The following is an 18477-nucleotide window of genomic DNA, read 5'->3' on the forward strand; positions in this document are numbered from 1 at the left end:
GGTACCTGTATGCACATACCCAGTTTCATCTGGTTTTATTGTTGTTATTGGAGGAGTTTCAAACACAAACAGTGGCACCTCCACTTCCTCATTTTTCTTCTCATCATTTTGTTCAACAGACGGACTCTTCTCTTCCATTTGTATGTCATCTTTCTCTTCTACTATTCCAGCAGATATTGCAATGTTTTCGACCATAAAATTGAGCTCTAAATCATTAGCTTCCCTTATTTTTCTTTCTGCATGAAAGCCGTCCCTCCAATTCTCCAAAGATTTGCTACTTTTCGGTTCTTCCGGAAACTTCATTCCACTTTCAAAACCCTTCTGACAACACCTTGAGTTCCCAAATTACTTGGAGTTCCATCTTGAGTTCCCAACGACTCGTTCATTTCTTGAGTGTCTTCATCGTTCACATCCACTGAATCTTCGACTTCCATGTTTACTCTCGTTCATTCCCATCTGTTGATTGATCATTCGCCGTAGAGTTATCATGTTCATTTCCTTTTCCAGATGATTCTCCGTCTTGTTGCTGCGTGAACACATTGTCCAAATCATCAAATTCCTTCCCTGTATAATTTGGTTTTTTGTTTTCATTGATTCCTGAAAAATCCTTCCTCTTCCTGCCATTCCTTTATGTTCTTGTAAATCTCAGCAAGTCGCTCTGGTTCTCCAGCTTGCAACTCTACTTTGTCTTTGTTCCTCTTATACAAATTTCTCAAGAATATCGTGCTGCTGAAAAACAGTTTACTTTGAGCCTTTCCCATGTAATGAATTTCGTGCTTGTCGTTATACAAGATACATGTTTGGGTTATTTGGTTTTTCGGTACTTACATTTTGACCAACATTAGTGTTTGGTCTAACTTTTCTCCAACTTAAGGGTTGGTACTTGGAAATAACGTTGACCAACGTTGACTATGTTAAATCTGACTTTTGTTTAATAATTGTAAAAAATTAAATAAATAAATAAAATAATTAATTCCGGTAGACAATAGTTAACGATCTAATTGAAAAAGAACACTAATTTCATGTTCTTCCCCAAATTGAAAATCACTCTGTTCTTCTTTTCGTTTTCGTTTCAATTTTTTCCTTCAACCTCATTGTCATCCACAAATTCAATCAGAAAAAAAAATTTAATAGTAATAAGTTCAGTCTACATAAATCTTCTTCTGCCAAAATCATGAAGGAAATTAACTACATTTGGATCAAATAGCCGTACACTGAATCATATAAACAAGATAAACTCAGTAGAGATTGAACTTACATCAATCGTAACCTATTTCAACTTGAAATCCTGCAACAACAACAACACATGTATAACCAAAATTTCACCACTTCCATGATTCGCCACCACCAAAATAGTATTTCCACGTTAGGGCATTTTAAAACTTCAATCAGACAGCTTGATTTCATCCCCAACCTCAAAATTTACGCCTCCCAAACCAAGATTGGACACAGTAAAACCTTAAAATTCCTTTAAACCCACGAATCAAATACGAAAAAAACTACCCAAATTAGGTCACTTCAGCGAATCAAAATACCAAAAATCAGAGCTCAAAATCAAGATGATATTAAAAAATTAGGGCAGGCGATTAACGGGATTTCATCGAATTAAAAAGGGTTATGGTTTAGGGTTTGGAAAAACACATCAAATTTCAGTTTAAAATTCCAAGTTCTTCAATCATATTAGAGAACTAGAAAAAAAAATAGGAGAAATTTTGTCACGGTGGTGTCATTATTGTGATTTAAACAAGAAAAAGGCGATGATGATGGTTTAGATTTAAGGTTTCTGAGTGTAAACTGTAAAGGATATGCATATAGTTTTTTACGAAGAAGAACATGAAGATCTGTTCGAGCGATTTAGATGGGTTAAGATTAAGAACATTAAGATCTTAACTATTGATCACTTAGATGGGTTAAGATGTAATCTAAACCGCACGTATATGATAAGTTAAGGATACAGTTAGTCATTGTTACAAAAGATAGATTTGTTATGGTAATTGCGAATTAATTCACCAATTTTTTTGACGCAACGTTACTTAACCAGGTCAACGCGGGTCAACGTGTATTCCAAGTACCAAGCACTAACTTGGACAAAAGTTAAACCAAACACTAATGTTGGTCAAAATGTAAGTACCAAAAACCAAATAACCCTACATGTTTTCTTCCTCTAGTTCCTTTATCTTATGCCTCTCTTATTCCAGTTCTCTTGCAGGTGCTGATAGGTCAATAAATAGTTTTCATCAGCAGACACTGGATCAACAAAGTCTTGATGAAACTGCGAAGCATGATCAACACAAATCAAAATAGTGTAGATACTAAAAATGGATCAACATTTGTTGTTGACCCCATTCACATGGATCAACATCCATTGTTGGTCCACAAAAAACTGACACTAAAACTGGATCAACATTTGTTGTTGACCCCATTCACATGGATCAACATCCATTGTTGATCCACAAAAAACTGACACTAAAACTGGATCAACATTGGTTGTTGACTGCATTCACATGGATCAATTTCCATTGTTGATCCACAAAAAACTGACACTAAAACTGGATCAACTTTTGTTGTTGACCCCATTCACTTGGATCAACTTCCATTGTTGATCCACAAAAAAAATGGGACATTTGTAATAGTAAAGATAAATATAGTAAAAAAATTACCTGATGGTCGAACCAAGTCATATTTACTTCCTTCTTTTTGATTTTGTTTCCAAAATCAGTTACAAGCTTCTTGCACAATGTGTGCTGGTTTCATCGTAGGAATCTCGGAGTTGCATCTTCAAAATTCTCCCTTTTGTCGATGTACTTATCGGTATGTTCGCAGAACCAACACTGCATATATAAACAACAACGTTAGTTTTATCCAATAGTATGCATTTCACTCTCTACAACAATACACATTTTACTTTTACAAAATTAACGTTTTTTCTTACCACTAAGAGAGTTTTGAAACCAGCGATAGTTCCTTATTCCCCCTTCTTTTTTGCCAAGTTCGAAATCAAATATTCTACAACGTGATCCGGCCATGACACTTTGTCCATCAGTAAGATATGAGGTAACAATTTCTTTGGGAAGCTTGTAGTTCCAGCATTTGGGAATAAGAAAACCGTACATAACCACATAGCGAAAAGTCTCACAAAATGCGCCGGATCAGACTCATCTTCTGCTTCCCTTTTCAATTTGCTTACAACTTCGTTCTTCAATATTGCGGCTGGATAATCTGCTGGCCTTTCTGGTCTGAACTTTTTATTTAAGACTTCGTTGTAGTCAAGTCCTTTCTTCGGTTTCAGTTGCTGCTTCAAATCTTCACTCTCTATCAGTCTTCTCATATTGAATATCAAAGCGAATTCTCTTGCTTCTAGAGAGCACTCTTCGGATTCTCCAAATTTGAACTTTTTGGTTTCTTTATTAAATGCACCCATCAGCAGCTGCATTGCAAGATTAATCTTCTTCAACCATTTATCACTCATAATTTCACTTATGTCTTTTACGTAAAATGGGCCGATTAAGTCCCAGAATGGAGATTCCTTCAGTGCTTGTGCAAGTATCGATTTCTTCTTATTATTTGCATCTTCTACTTCAAACAGTTTGCATAGAAAATTCCCCATTTCAACCAATTGTTGGAGACCTGCTTTGAACTTTTTTTTTTCTTTTGCTCTTGACTTGCCTGCATACATGAAACTCAAACCATTTTCATTTTCATTTTCGATTTTTAAACAACATATTTCATATATCAGCACAAGTATTCAAGTCAATGTTTCTACCTTTGAGATCTCCCTGGTTTGCCCTCTTTTGCTACTTCTTCTTCTTCTGATCCTTGATCCTCTTCATCTGATAGTTCTTTCTCTTCTTCATCGGATTCTGATTCCGATTCTTCTGATTCTTCCTTAACTACCTTCTTGTTTTTTACCTTTCGTTGTGGTTCTGCTTTGAGTTTGTTTTCTTTCACCTCTGATCTGCCTGCATATATGAAACTCAATCATTTTCATTTTGTTTTCAATTTTTTAAACAACATAGTTACATATACCAGCACAAATATTACAATCTATGTTTTTACCTTTGAAGACTTTCATCGGTTTGCCCTTTTCTGCTTCTTTTTTCAGATTTATTTTCCTCTGCTTCCAACTCTTGATCATCTTCATCTGATTCTTCTTGCCCTTCTTCTTCGGATTCTGATTCTGATTGTTCTGGTTCTTCCTCAACTATCTTCTTGTGTTTCACCTTTCGTTGTTGTTCTTCATTTGTATTCTTGTTCTTCATCTTTCTTGTTGCATCTTCTTCAATTATTTTTTTGTTCTTCGCATTTCGTTTTGGTTCTTTAGCTTTCTTAATCTCTTGCATGACATTTTCATCTTGATTCTGCTTTTTTATCCTTGGTGATCTTATAATCATATGTTTTCTCAACCCGATTTCAACAATTATTATAGTTAGCATCCATATTTTCATATTAGAAAACAACATAACTAGCAAACATTTCAGTTTTATGGATCAACTACTGTTATTGATCCCCTATATTGGATCAACTTCTACTGTTGATCCTTTTTTTTTTATTTGGATCAACTACTGCTGTTGATACAAAAATATCTTAAAATCCTTCAGAAACACATTACCAGTAGAACAAATTTGCATACAATGGATCAACTTCTATTGTTTATCCTATTTTTATTTGGATCAACTGGTATTGTTTATCTCCTAAATTGGATCAACTTATACTGTTGATCCCTTTTATTTGGATCAACTATTGTTGTTGATACAAAAATATCTAAAAATCCTTCAGAAACACATTTTCACCCATTAACAGTAGAACAAATTTGCATTCAATGGATCAACTTCTATTGTTTATCCTATTTTTATTTGGATCAACTGCTATTGTTTATCCCCTAAATTGGATCAACTTCTACTGTTGATCCAATTTTTATTTGGATTCAACTACTGTTGTTGATCCCATAAATTGAACAAAAATATCTAAACCAACCAAACCTCTAGAATCACATTTTTCAACAATTTACCAGTTGAACAAATTTGCGTACAAGATCACTAGCATATTCAACCTAGAAAAATACCATTTTTCAACTTCTCACATTTCTCAACATATGAGCAAAACATTCAAAATCAACATAACTAGCATATTCAACCTAGAAAAATCCAAAACAACAATTTGAAGCAAAGATTTGAAGCAAAACATTCAAAATCACCAAATCATGCTTGTTTTAGTCACACAAAGAATATCATATTTGACGAAAGCTAACAAAAATCTCAAGAACTCTAACCAAAAATCAAAATTAATAAAACAAGACCAAAATAAAAAGCATTTTTACCTGTTCAAATTGAAATCTTCAGTGACGAAATGAAACTTGATTAGCTTTTTGTTCGCTGCTTTCTGTTATTGATGAAAGATATACGGTTCCGTTCAAGTGGTTAACTTTCAATTTCCGTTCTTCATCAGAGACTAGTGGACTTATTCAACTGGTTGATTTTGAGTAACGGTTAGTGTATTAATGGTTGATTATGAGCAACGGCTAGTGGATTTATTCATCAATTTCAGTTTTTTTTCTTTTTTCTAGTTTTCAATTTTCAGATCTTGAAAGTGGGAGCGATGGAAACGAGGAAGAGAGAAGATTTAGCAGGTGAGAAAACCGAGTAATTGAAATTTGAAGTTAATGTGTCGTATAGGAGGGCATTTTAGTAATGTAATAATTCCGAATTTTAATTCTTAAAATTAGTAGGGATATATTTTTTTTTGGGGAAAGAATATATTTATTGGATTACAAAAATAAGGACATATAATAATGTACCCTTAACAATTTTGACCTGGCTAAAAAATTGAAGTTTGAACCAAACCAAATTAGAGGACCATCAAAGTGGCACCATGACACATATCAATAAAGACAGATCCACCAAAATTCTCTCCTGGAAAACAACCGCGTGAGATTAAAAAATGACCCTACTTCTACCCATTGATGATCCAAATGTTGAGAGGTCTATGCTCGTCCGTTGATTACCCTCTCAGGATATTTTACGGTAAAAAATCACCGTGAGTGTCATTCTTCATATGTTTCCTCCCTTAAAAAAGGTAGGGGTTTGACTCCTAAACCTTATAATTGCTGGTCAAGAAAACATAACACAGTTTGACTAAGTTTGTCTGTGCAAGTGCCAGTCCAGATGTTACGGAGCATCAAAGTCCGGTCGAGATGTTTTATATTCCCCTCTCTCAGAGTTACTGTAATGGTGCAATCAAAATCATAGACCAAAAATAAAAAAAAAACGATCAAATTTAAGTTTAGTCCGTGATGTTACACTAGGGTGGAAGAGTAAATTTGGTCGTTTGGGAAAAAGTATACACCGAGATTACATTATATGCCCGCCCCATCATCAGGATCACATTATATGCCCCCTATCACATGATCAGATTATATGCACGCCCCATTAAAACCAATCTTGACATTAAAAGTTGAAATGAATAATTTATCTCGGTAGTCCGTGCTTTATCAGCTTATATTATTGTTTACTGAACTTGTCTTGGTCTCTGAATTATTTTGTAGTACATGTTTTGATTTCATTGGCAAAATATTACTTACCCAACAGAGCATGTGGTTGGAACAGGTTCTTTTGGAATTGCCTACCACCTCAGGCGAAGTTGCATCTTTGTTTTAGAAGACGAATGAGAAAGAGAAGCAGATCATCCTGAAGTTTCAATTCCATGTTAGCCATGGATGTGCGACGTAGTGGTCTAACTCCGCATTAGAAGGTTGTAAAATGTTATTAGGGTCGGATAACGTTGATTTAGAAGTCAGGGTTGTGCTATAATTCGCCAGTGTTAGGCTTCTAAGGTATCATTAATTGTGTTTCTTATTATCATTTTTTATGTTAATGTATAGCTAAATAATTGATGAAACTGAACATTAGCTAATACAAGTTAGAAATTTTGTTGTAAATTTTGTCGGAATATAGTTTCTTCCACATAGGTGGTTTCTACACATAACATGTATGTGTGGCCTGAATCTATTTTGTGTTTGCCGGCGAAAATTGCATCACTATATCAAAAAGCTCAAGTTATTTCCTCAATGTGCTGAAATCCTTAGAATCTTAAAAAAAAAAATCAATTTAGCTTTCGTAGCTTATGTCCAAGTTTTGAATTTGTTCGATGATTTATAATTTATTCACAAAACTTGTCAACTAGCCAAGAAATCCAGTGGCGTTGCTAACATTATAGAAGAGTTATGGCACGGGTTAAACCCTAATAGTATTTAACAAAAAAAAAAAAAAAGTAGGAAATACCATATGGTCATAGGAATAATATATTAGGATGAGTCTAGTCCAGTTGACCCAGTCAACCGTCTGTTTGGTCCTTTTTTAAAATATAAATTGTGGTTTTTTTTTTTAAATAAAATAGATATACCTTTTTCATTTTTATTTTAAGGGTTATTTTGTTTTTGGTACTCAAGTTTTGTCCAGCTTTTGAGTTTGGTCTAACATTTGTCCAGCTTGGTGTTTGGTACTTGAAAATAACGTTGACTCACGTTGACCAGGTTAAATCTTGATTTCTGTTTATAAATTATTAATAAATATATATATAATTAAATTGTGAAATCAGATTACAATTATACCCATCACTTTATTAACATTTCTATTACATCAAACTCATCTTCTCTTCTTTCTCTAAACACATCACCACCGCAGCCACCGTCGAGCATCATCTTCTGTAACAACACCTCTCCAACTCTAATAGCAGCAACATCACCTCAATCAAACCCTTCATTAATCTCTTTCATTTATCACTTCAATCGACAACAACAACAATTCTTCTAACCTCAATCAAATCCCATCTCTAAGTTAATTCTACCAAATCCAAGCCCTATTCAGTACCGACCACAACACCTTTGCCAGATAACCAAGCACCTTCGCTGCATAATCACAAAACAACCAATACCCGTACCATATTAATCCCTTACTGCTATGTTTGTTTCTCAGTCGAGAAACTCCATATATACTTAATTTCCAGATCGAGCAAACAATCCCAAACACCTCAGATCGAGCCCATTCCGTTCTTCACTATCAGCAAAACAAACAACAACATCTGCATACAACAATCACTTAGACCACCTCTGCAATACTACTACCAGCACCAATACCCATCAGAAATCAATCACACACAAACCAAAATCAAATATGCAACCCAATTTTTTAATCAACAACACCAGCGTCTTGTTCTTCTCGATCTCAATTTCATGTTCTAATTCGTCACAAACCCGACAAATTCACTTAGACCACCTCTGTAATACTACAACCAGCACCATTACCCATCAGAAATCAATCACACACAAACCAAAATCAAATCTGCAACCCAATTTTTTAATCAACAACACCAGCGTCTTGTTCTTCTCGATCTCAATTTCATGTTCTAATTCGTCACAAACCCGGCAAATTCACTTAGATCACCTCTGCAATACTACTACCAGCACCAATACCCACCAGAAATCAATCACACACAAACCAAAAATCAAATCTGCAGCCCAATTTTTTAATCAACAACACCAGCGTCTTGTTCTTCTCGATCTCAATTTCATGTTCTAATTCGTCACAAACCCTAACCTTCATTCTTCCTATCGATTCAGAAACACCCGCTTTTCTGCTCTGTAACTTCAAGAATCATCTGTTGAGTTTAATTTCTTGCCGTAGAACTAAATACGACAACCTATAATCGATTCCATTACAACCATCTCCTCTCTGTGTTCTTCGATTGCAGAAACCATCATTATTACCACCTGTATCTTCTTGTTACTTCGATTCTTATCTTTTGTTCTTGAATTTCATCTTCATTCAACCAACAACAGCTTCAATCTCCCTGCTAATCTCTGTTCTTGATCTCCTTTCATAATTCCACTCGATTTCTCATCATAAATCTTCCCTCTCTCAATCTCTCTCTCTGTTCTCGATTTACTTTGTTTTGATCTAAGTTAACAGTAGAGGCGGAGTAAACGAAGTGAAGAAATGAAAATAAAAAGTTAGGGTTAATAGATTGATCACGACCGTAGACTAAATGGGTTTATTAAAACCGTTGGATCTAATGTAAATATTAAGAAAGTGATGGGTATGATAGTAAACTCATCTAATAATTATATTTTTACCATTTTCTAAAAATTTATTTATTAATTCATTAAAAGAAGTCAAGCTATAACTGAGTCAATGCGGGTCGACGTCTTTTCCAAGTACCAAACACCAAGCTGGACAAATGTTAGACCAAACTCAAAAGTTGGACAAAACTTGAGTACCAAAAACAAAATAACCCTTATTTTAAACTACAGAGTTTTTAGTTGGTAGCCGAGCAACAAGTTGAGCACCAACTCCCTTTTGAATGACAACACCCAAACGATGAAAAATAAAACTACCTAGACCACTGCCAGCATCATGACTGACTAAACAATTCTTCAAACGCTTGAAAAAACAAATAGTGTCTTCACTAAGTTCCCCTAAGGTAGTAAAAGCTAAAACAACCAAACCATAACCATGTGAAGTACATTCGTTCAAATATTTAGAACGTTTACGCGAAATTGCTCTGGAGATAGCCTGGCCTGGGACGAAAGAGCGAACACCATCACCAGTAAAGGGTGAGACCCCTATGACATCCATACATACATCTTGGTCGTTTTCCCAATTGAGAACAAGGATATCCGCTGGACGTAAATCCTTGTTACTATCTGTCATAAGACCCAAATTCACCTCCTTGCGTGCATGGACACCGGTTTTGAAACAAATATTCGCAATTACATCACGTACTAAGTCATGACGGAATTTTAGTCCAACATCATTAGCACAGTGAAGCGCATGATCACCAAAGATATCCATAGGCTTATTACAACACGAGCACAACCCGCCTGATAGACGCATTTATGTGTCTAATATAGCTCATTTGTATATATTTTTAGTGCTCGATATCGTACTTATTTGGTTATTTTATTTATTTGTAGGTGTTTTTGGAAGAATAAGGCTTTGCGGCAAAATTGGCTAAAAATGTGGCCCTTGGATTGCCGTTGATAGTGTACCGGAAATGCCCCAGAAGTGTACCGGAAATACCCCGGAGGACCCTGAAAAAGTGCAGAAAACATCCCAGAAGAATTTCTTAAAGGCACCCCTAATTTGGATAAGGGGCACCCATTTCAGGGCATGTACTAAAGGGACTCCCGAACTGGATAAGGGGGAGGTCATCTTCATAATTCAAATACAAGTTTTGGCGGGAAAATGCATGCAGTGAAGAACAGTTTTGGAGATCAAATTCTGACGACATTTTAGGAGATTCAATGGCTGTATTTGGTACCTACGGACTCTAGAAGACATAACAGGCCTAATGCAATCGTCTAGACCCATCCAATTGGGCTGGATAAGCCGGAATAATTGATCAAAGTCCCAACAGGATACGGCTTATCTGTTTAGGGTTTGGGATTGGTCAGAGAGATTTATGGGATATTCTTGCGTGGATATATACCAATTCAGTTCATTCCAAGTCAGAGAATAGTTTGGATACGAGAGAATAGCCAACAGAACCACGTGAATCAACAAGAAAGTGATTTTTTCTCCAAACTGCCCGAGAAGAATAATGAGATTATTCTCGGATTTGATCGAGTTTCTAGGGAGTTGGACAGCTATAAATAGCTGTGTTTTCATCATAGAAGGGTTAGAAACCATTAGGAGAGAGTTTAGAGGTCTGCAAAGAAGGGAGAATCGAATTACAGAGAGTTACAATGCTGCTGCTGCTCGAGGAGGAAGAAGAAGACGAAGAACAGACTAGGTAAGACAGTCGTTCTTCAACAGTCTTAAAAGTGGAACCCAGTGTCGTTGTTTTACAACACTTGAGTTGTATCGTTGATTTTCAGCCCTTTCCCCTTTGTAACAGTGGCGCTGTAACACCATTACAGCGTTGCAAATTCCTGTTTCATCTTATATTCATCAATAAAAACACCTATTTTAGCCATGAATTTATTTTGTGAGTGTGTTTTTGAGATGAGGAGCTAAACCCATTAGCCGAGACGACGGAGGAAGCCATTGGTACAAAATTTATTGGTATAATTCTAATTTTTCTATTTATTTGCAATATTATTATTTAATTATTTGCATGAATTGAATTTGAATTATTAGTTTTTATTGAATAATTGTGAATTAACTTGATGAAGCATGCTGGGTTTTAATAACTTTTGATGTTTTATACTTTTTGATTACAATTATTACTTCAAAAACATATTTGAGGCAAATATTAGAATTGATTTTAAAGATAGAATTGCATAAAAACTATTTAGAGTTTACTATTTATTTGGTCAATGATGGATTCCTAGTCTTGGTAATTTTCTCTAAACTTGAATTATTTTATTTATTTTCCTTTTTAAATTAAATCTAAAAAAAAATTGTTTTCTTCACAAGTCTGAAAAGACCCTTTTTACCCCTACAACTACAACCATTTTGAAAAATCATCAAATTTTTGGCGCCGCTGCCGAGGATACCAACAAATAGGGGGATACCAAGACGGTATCAAACTACAGCTCTGAACTGTCTGGGGCCAAGACATTGATCTAAACCACTGATCGGGACAACCAAAAGATAATCCGGAGCATGTTTGATCTGGTTACATTGCCAAAGAATGGAGTCTCTTGTAGATAGAGTGAATTGGTCGTGGATTTGCTTCTTGATTGCATCAAAATAACTGACTGCCAGGGAGTGCATAGAAGGAGGGGCAGTGTCATCGACGCATAAAGTGGAAGGAAAACCACATACCTGAGTGAATTTCTGAAGAGCCAACTGATAGGCGACCCCATAATCGCTTGGGAAAGAACTACCAAGTATCACCTTCCGCACCGAAGCAGTCTGACTCTGAGAAGAAAGATAGCAATAGGTGCGAGTGTCAGCCATGGCATATATGCCAAGCCCACCATCCTTGATAGGAAGAGTATCCAGTCTCTGTTGCAAGGGCCCAAAACCAGGTCCATCTCCAGTGATTAAAAACCTCAAATATTGAAACAAGTGGTCGTCAAAGAGGTCAGAAGCTTGTTGTAGAGCTGCCGGATTAGTAGTACGCATAACAAAATATAATCTTGATACACCAACACAGTTTCGGAGCAGCAACATATCACTTTGGGGATCCTTGAGCTTTTTGATAGCAGACATAAGCTGAATAGTTTTGTTCACCCTATTAATCTCCATGTTACTCATGAAATCCAAATCTAAGCTCACTAGCCCACCCAAAAGCTCAACTCCCTTGCTAGGCCTACCAATATCAGGGGGAAAAACACATATTTCCATACTCCGTGGATCAACTGTAGGTCAGAAAACCTCAATTTTCTTGATATTGAGATGGAGACCTCTGTTCGGGCCTTCGGTCTCAATAATAATCAAGTCTTTGGAAACCTCCATCGTGTCACCAATGAGAGTACCATCATCCAGATACCAGGCATGCAAATCAATCTTACACCGATAAGCAATGGACTTCACAAGAGAGTGAAGTGTCAAGGCAAACAAAAGGGGACCGAGAGGATCACCTTGTTGAACGCCGAGTGCTGAGGACATGATGTATTGATCGTAGTAAAGAATAGTAGGCCTGGCATAAAAAAAATTCAACCCAACGAGAAATACCTGGACAGCGAAGCCGGACCTCCTTAAGAAGATAAGACCTACTAACCATGTTGAAAGCATTCGAAAAATAAATAAGCAACATTGACATGCTATCCGACAGACCCTTTAACTCCAGCAAACCATTGACATGCTCCATGCCCCCACCCCCCCACTGGAACTCCAACACCAAATTTCAAATCCCCCAAATAAGACTGCATGTCCTTTCCCACTAAAAAGGTAGCTACCTTAGAGACCAAACGACGCCAGACAGTACCAACTGCAATTGGTCTAAGCCCGCCTCCGGGTTTGAGCAAAGGTGTAAGTGGCGCACTAGCAATAAGCTCTCATAAGACTTTAGGAAACTTACCTGCCAGCCAAAGGTTGACAACCCCAGTAATCGAAGCCACCAACTCGTCAGCAACAGCTGCTGCTTCACCACTCAAAGCGTCGACCAAATGCTGAGCACCCAAACCGTCCCGACCACAAGAAGTACCTCTGGGAAAACTCTTGATGGCGCCAATGACAGCCCTTGAATCAACCGTTATGGAATCACCAATTGCAATGTCATCCGGAATATCTGGCGGGGGGAGCTGTGGGGTGCTTAGCTTGAAACTTAGTCAAGGTATTCTCATTGCGAGGTGCTAACCCATTGGAAGACAAGGCACGAATCGCAGCTGCAAAATGCCCATATTCTAACTTCTTCCGACAAACGCTCAAATTAGCTGACTCTGGCTTCTATTCGCTGTCCTTCTTGGCAGAGAATTGTTGGCATGGTTGGCTAAGAAGCTTGGAGATCAAGGTGAAGCAACCCATGGGTTCTTTCCAAGTGAGTAAAGCCTGTTGGATGGCTGCCACTTGAATTCGTTTCCTGCTGGAAGACTTCTTATCCGCAGAACGAGTAGGTCTGTACAAGGTTAATGTGCAAATGGGAAGCATCAAGAGACTGATCCAAGCCGACAAATCAGAAGGTCTACAAAGCACATATCAATACTATACTTCAAGGCTCGAGAGAAACCTAACCTGCACTGGTGGGGGATACTGGAAGCCGTGGTAAAACGCCGCTGAAAAACGGAGTTGAGCAGTTCCGGTGACAAAGAGGAGAACATGTCTGGTATAGGCTTCTGGGAAGAACCAATCTCGACAGAATCAGGTGGAACAACAACCTCAGCAGATGCAGTAGGAGCAACAATACCAATACTCCTAGATACAAGTTCACAAACGTAAACAGAATCAATTACAACGACAACATTCTTAAGCATGTCAATGCCGTGTATGAGGAAGACTGCAGGGGAACCAGGACCAGCAATGGCAGCGTGTCGAGCTCCTTCAAACCCTTTACAGGGGGTTCTCCAGGCATGTAAGGTCATACATTGGCTGCATAACCACTGACGAGTCTGTTGAAGAAAATTCTCCCAAGCACAGAAGACGCGTAAGTCATTGGAGATGATGGTTCTGCAAGCTACCTTGTTATCCAGTGTTGAGAAGTGTCTGTCCTGCAAATGTTTTGTGAATGATCCCCTTACGTAGCCTCTACTATTCACCCCGTCCAGACAACCATGGAAATTTTTGAAAGGGAAACGATAATGTCCGTTTTGTGAAACAATATCATCGACATGAATTTGGCGTCGCGTGGAAGATGATAGCGGCTGGGAGGAAGAGCGTTGCTGAGACATATGCGAACAGTTAGGAGCACAGTTCTGTGGGATAGCAGACATGGTTGAAAAACCTTGAAAAACCCTAAAAACAGAAAAAGAACTAGAACCCTAGGTCGAAAATGACAAGAAAAACAAGGTAAAACAATCGTGGGAAAGGGAAAGAAAGGGAAATCGAAAGACGCCGAAAAATCAAAGAGAAAAAGCAACAGGGATGAGACGAATCCATCGAGAAACCCTGGCTTTCAATCGCCGGTTTTCCGCACTGGAGCTCATCGCCGGTTTTCCTCACTAGAAATTATAGTTTGGTCATAGGGTGATGTCATGGATGATGTAATTGTCATGGATGATGTAATTGTCATCTTGTAGTGGCAGAAATACCCTTTTGGGACCATTACATCATCCATGACGTCACCCTAGGATATATATAGTCAATTATCAAGAGAGGAGATATTATTTTCAGATTCTCTTCCTCTCACCTCCATATTTTCAGATATACTTTCTCTCTCCTCAGTTTTTTTTTTCTCTCCATTTTTTTTCTTTTTTGCTGCTGTTTATGTTGCAGACAATGAATCTTGATTTGAAGATTTGATCGACTACTGTTTGAAGACGATGAAGATGATAAAAACTTTCTCGAGATCTGCTGTTGTTGAAGACGGTGATTGTTGTTATTGAAGACGAAGATGAAAAACGATGAATATGATAAGGACGACGAAGAAGATGATGAACGACGAAGTTTTAGGGTTTTTTCTTCTCTGTTGGTGTTGATGTTGTTGATGATGATGTTGAAGTCGATGAAGATGATGAAGACGATGAAGATGATGAAGACGATGAAGTTCTGTGTTCTTTTTGTGCATCTGTTGTTTGTTGCTGCTGTTAAAGATGATGAATACGATGTTGCTGCTGTTTGAAGATGAAGATTTATGTGTTTTTTTTGTTGCTGTTGCTTAAGATGAAATCGATGAAGATGATGAAGAAGATGAAGATTTGCGTGTTTAGGTTTTTATATGGAGTTCATTTCTGGAATGAACTCTGTTTTTTTAGTTATATGGAGTTCATTTCTGGAATGAACTCGGATTTATATGTTTTTTGAAAAAATAAGTAGAAATTAACAGTAGTTCATTTTGATAAATGAACTACTACAAGAAAATAAGTAAAAATTAACATGGAAGGGTACTTTTATATGTTTTATATCTTTAAATAATTATGGACCAAACAGTAAAAGACATTTTTTCAAAGGACTAAACAGACATGGGCCACCTAAATAAGGACCAAACGATATTTTTCCCATAAAAAAAAGTGAAAAATACTAGAATCACCCAACTAAATGGGTTCTATATTTTCAAGCCCCACCAAATGGATTCATTACTATAAACTTCATAATTAAACTTTTTGATATTTCTAGGCCCAGAACTTTAGATTTCAGGGCTTGGTAATAAAGTTTAGGGTTTGGAAGAAATTAGTAATACCAAAAATACCCTTGACTATATATACCTAATAAAATAGGCTATGAGTTTCATTTCCAGATTCATTTCCTGTTTCACTTTCTCTCTCTCGGCAAAAGATCTCTCGGCAAAATTGTATCTGCATCTTCCTTTCACTAGATTTTCTCTTCATGATATTAAATCTTCCGAATTCGAATTGTTTCTTCACAAAATCGTTGCATTGAAGAACAACAAACAAGTGCGTTGATTTTTGATTCGCTGTATTGAAGACGAGAGGAAGAACAACACATATTTCCCAGAAAATCGTTGAATTGATTCAGTTGTTTTCAGATCTGACGAGAGGAAGACGCTGCATTGAAGAACAACAAATAGGTTTGTATCAATTTTTATTTTCTGTTTGTATAAAATAGGTTTGATTCACTAGTTTTTTCTGATCTATTTTTTAATTTCGATTTTCTACTGATTATCGTTTTTTTTGCTTGGATTTTGCTGAGTCTGAGAAGAGGAAGAAAACAGGTTGGAATAGAGAAATCAACATAGTGTGTTTTCGATCTAGTCTTGAATTCCATTGATTTCGATTTTTATGATTTGGATCTTTCTTATTTTGTTTTTATATTTTTTGATTTGGTTGATACTGAGAACAAGAAGAGAAATAATATTGTTTCAGAAGAAGGAAAACAACAAATCTAGGTACGAATTTTATTTGGCTTGATTTCAAAACTTTTTTCATTTTTTTTTCGATTATTTGTTGTTCTTGCATGTCCGATCCGAGAATTTTTTGTGAATTTGTTGTTTATATTTTGTTGATACTGAGAGGAGGATGAAGAAACAATTTTGTTTCAGAAGGACAACTTCAAATTGATGTAGACATGCTGTTTTTTGTTACAGTATGTGTAACTTGAGGTTACACATATGTATCTTGTTGTATTTTTAGCATGAAATTTGTATTTTTCTGTTGTTTTTTGTGAATTTTTTGTGAGTTTTTTATTTGATACTGAGAAGAGGATGAAGAAACAATGTTGTTTCAGAAGAACAACTTCAAATTGATGATGTAGACATGCTGTTTTTTTATACAGTATGTGTAACATAAGGTTACACATGTATATCATGTTGTATATTTAGCATGGAATTTGTATATATATCTTTTTGTTGTTTTTGTTTTTTGTGAATTTCTTGTGAGTTTTTGTTTGATACTGAGAAGAGGATGAAGAAACAATGTTGTTGCAGAAGAACAACTTCAAATTGATGATGTAGACATGCTGTTTTTTGTTATACAGTATGTGGAACATATGTATCATGTTGTATTTTTAGCATGGAATTTGTATTTTTCTGTTGTTTTTTGTTTTTTGTGAATTGTTGTGAATTTTTTGTTTGACCAAATGAAGTTTCAGAAAAATAAGGTTCTTAATGACTCTATACATTTTTTACGTGTATGTATGGATTGCAGGGAGTGGTGGAGTTGATATTGATACCACAAAAGTGGTTAAGCAGATGAGGATGGTGTTGTCGAGTGAGCTTCAGGTAAACATGACTCATAAAATTTGATTGTGATTTTCACATTTCTAGGTATCCATATATGTTGGCATATGGATGTCTAACTGCTAGTTATCTGAAACCTGTAACTAGCAGGATGTGTAACTGCTAGTTACACATCCTAGGATATAAAGTTTATGTTCTATATTTGCAGGTTCTTATGAAAAGGTATATCATGAATATTGGAATGACTAGATAACATTGGTTGTAAGTTGCTTTATGGCCATCTTGTTCTTAGTAAAGGGCCATCATTCAGTTTGGATGATGATCTAGCAGTAACTAGCAGGATGTGTAACTAGCAGTTACACATCCTGGGATATAAAGTTTATGTTCTATATATTGAAGGTTCTTATGAAAAGGGATATCATAAGAAACTAAGTGGATGCGTAACTTCTAGTTACACAAGCTATATAGATAAGATAATTGTTCCTTACCTTCTAGGTACACAAACTAAGTGGATGCATAAATTCTAGTTACACAAGCTAAATAGATGTGTAATTTCTAGTTACACATCCTAGGATATAAAGTTTATGTTCTATATTGGCAGGTTCTTATGAAAAGGTATATCAATCATATTGGAATTACTAGATAACATTGGTTGGAAGTTTCTTTATGGCCAGCTTGTTCTCAGTAAAGGGCCATCATTCAGTTTGGAGATGATCTAACAGTAACTAGCAGGATGTGTAACTAGCAGTTACACATCCTGGGATATAAAGTTTATGTTCTATATATTGAAGGTTCTTATGAAAAGGGATATCATAAGAAACTAAGTGGATGTGTAACTTCTAGTTACACAAGCTACATAGATAGGATAATTGTTGCTTACCTTCTAGGTACACAAACTAAGTGGATGTGTAACTTCTAGTTACCCAAGCTAAATAGATGTGTAATTTCTAGTTACACATGCTAATTAGATGTGGGATTTCGAGCTACACATGCTAATTAGATGTGTAACTTTTACTTACACATACTGATTTTGGGTACAGATACTAATATGAATGTGTAACTCCTAATTACACATGTTATATGCATGTGTAACTGCTAGCTACACTAGTCAGATGTTTGTGAAACTGAATATACATTGTTGTATTTATACGGAAGTTGTATTTATACGTACCTGAGAAGTGTTCTAGCTTCTTGATTACTTACGACTAGCTACTTCTTTTTCTTGAAAGGTAGTATATGGATATAGGTCTGGAATGGTTTCACTTAACTCATACATCTGTTTAACTGCACATCACACAAGCCATA

The sequence above is a fragment of the Papaver somniferum genome, unplaced genomic scaffold (assembly GCF_003573695.1).
Source record: "Papaver somniferum cultivar HN1 unplaced genomic scaffold, ASM357369v1 unplaced-scaffold_154, whole genome shotgun sequence".
NCBI lineage: Eukaryota > Viridiplantae > Streptophyta > Magnoliopsida > Ranunculales > Papaveraceae > Papaver > Papaver somniferum.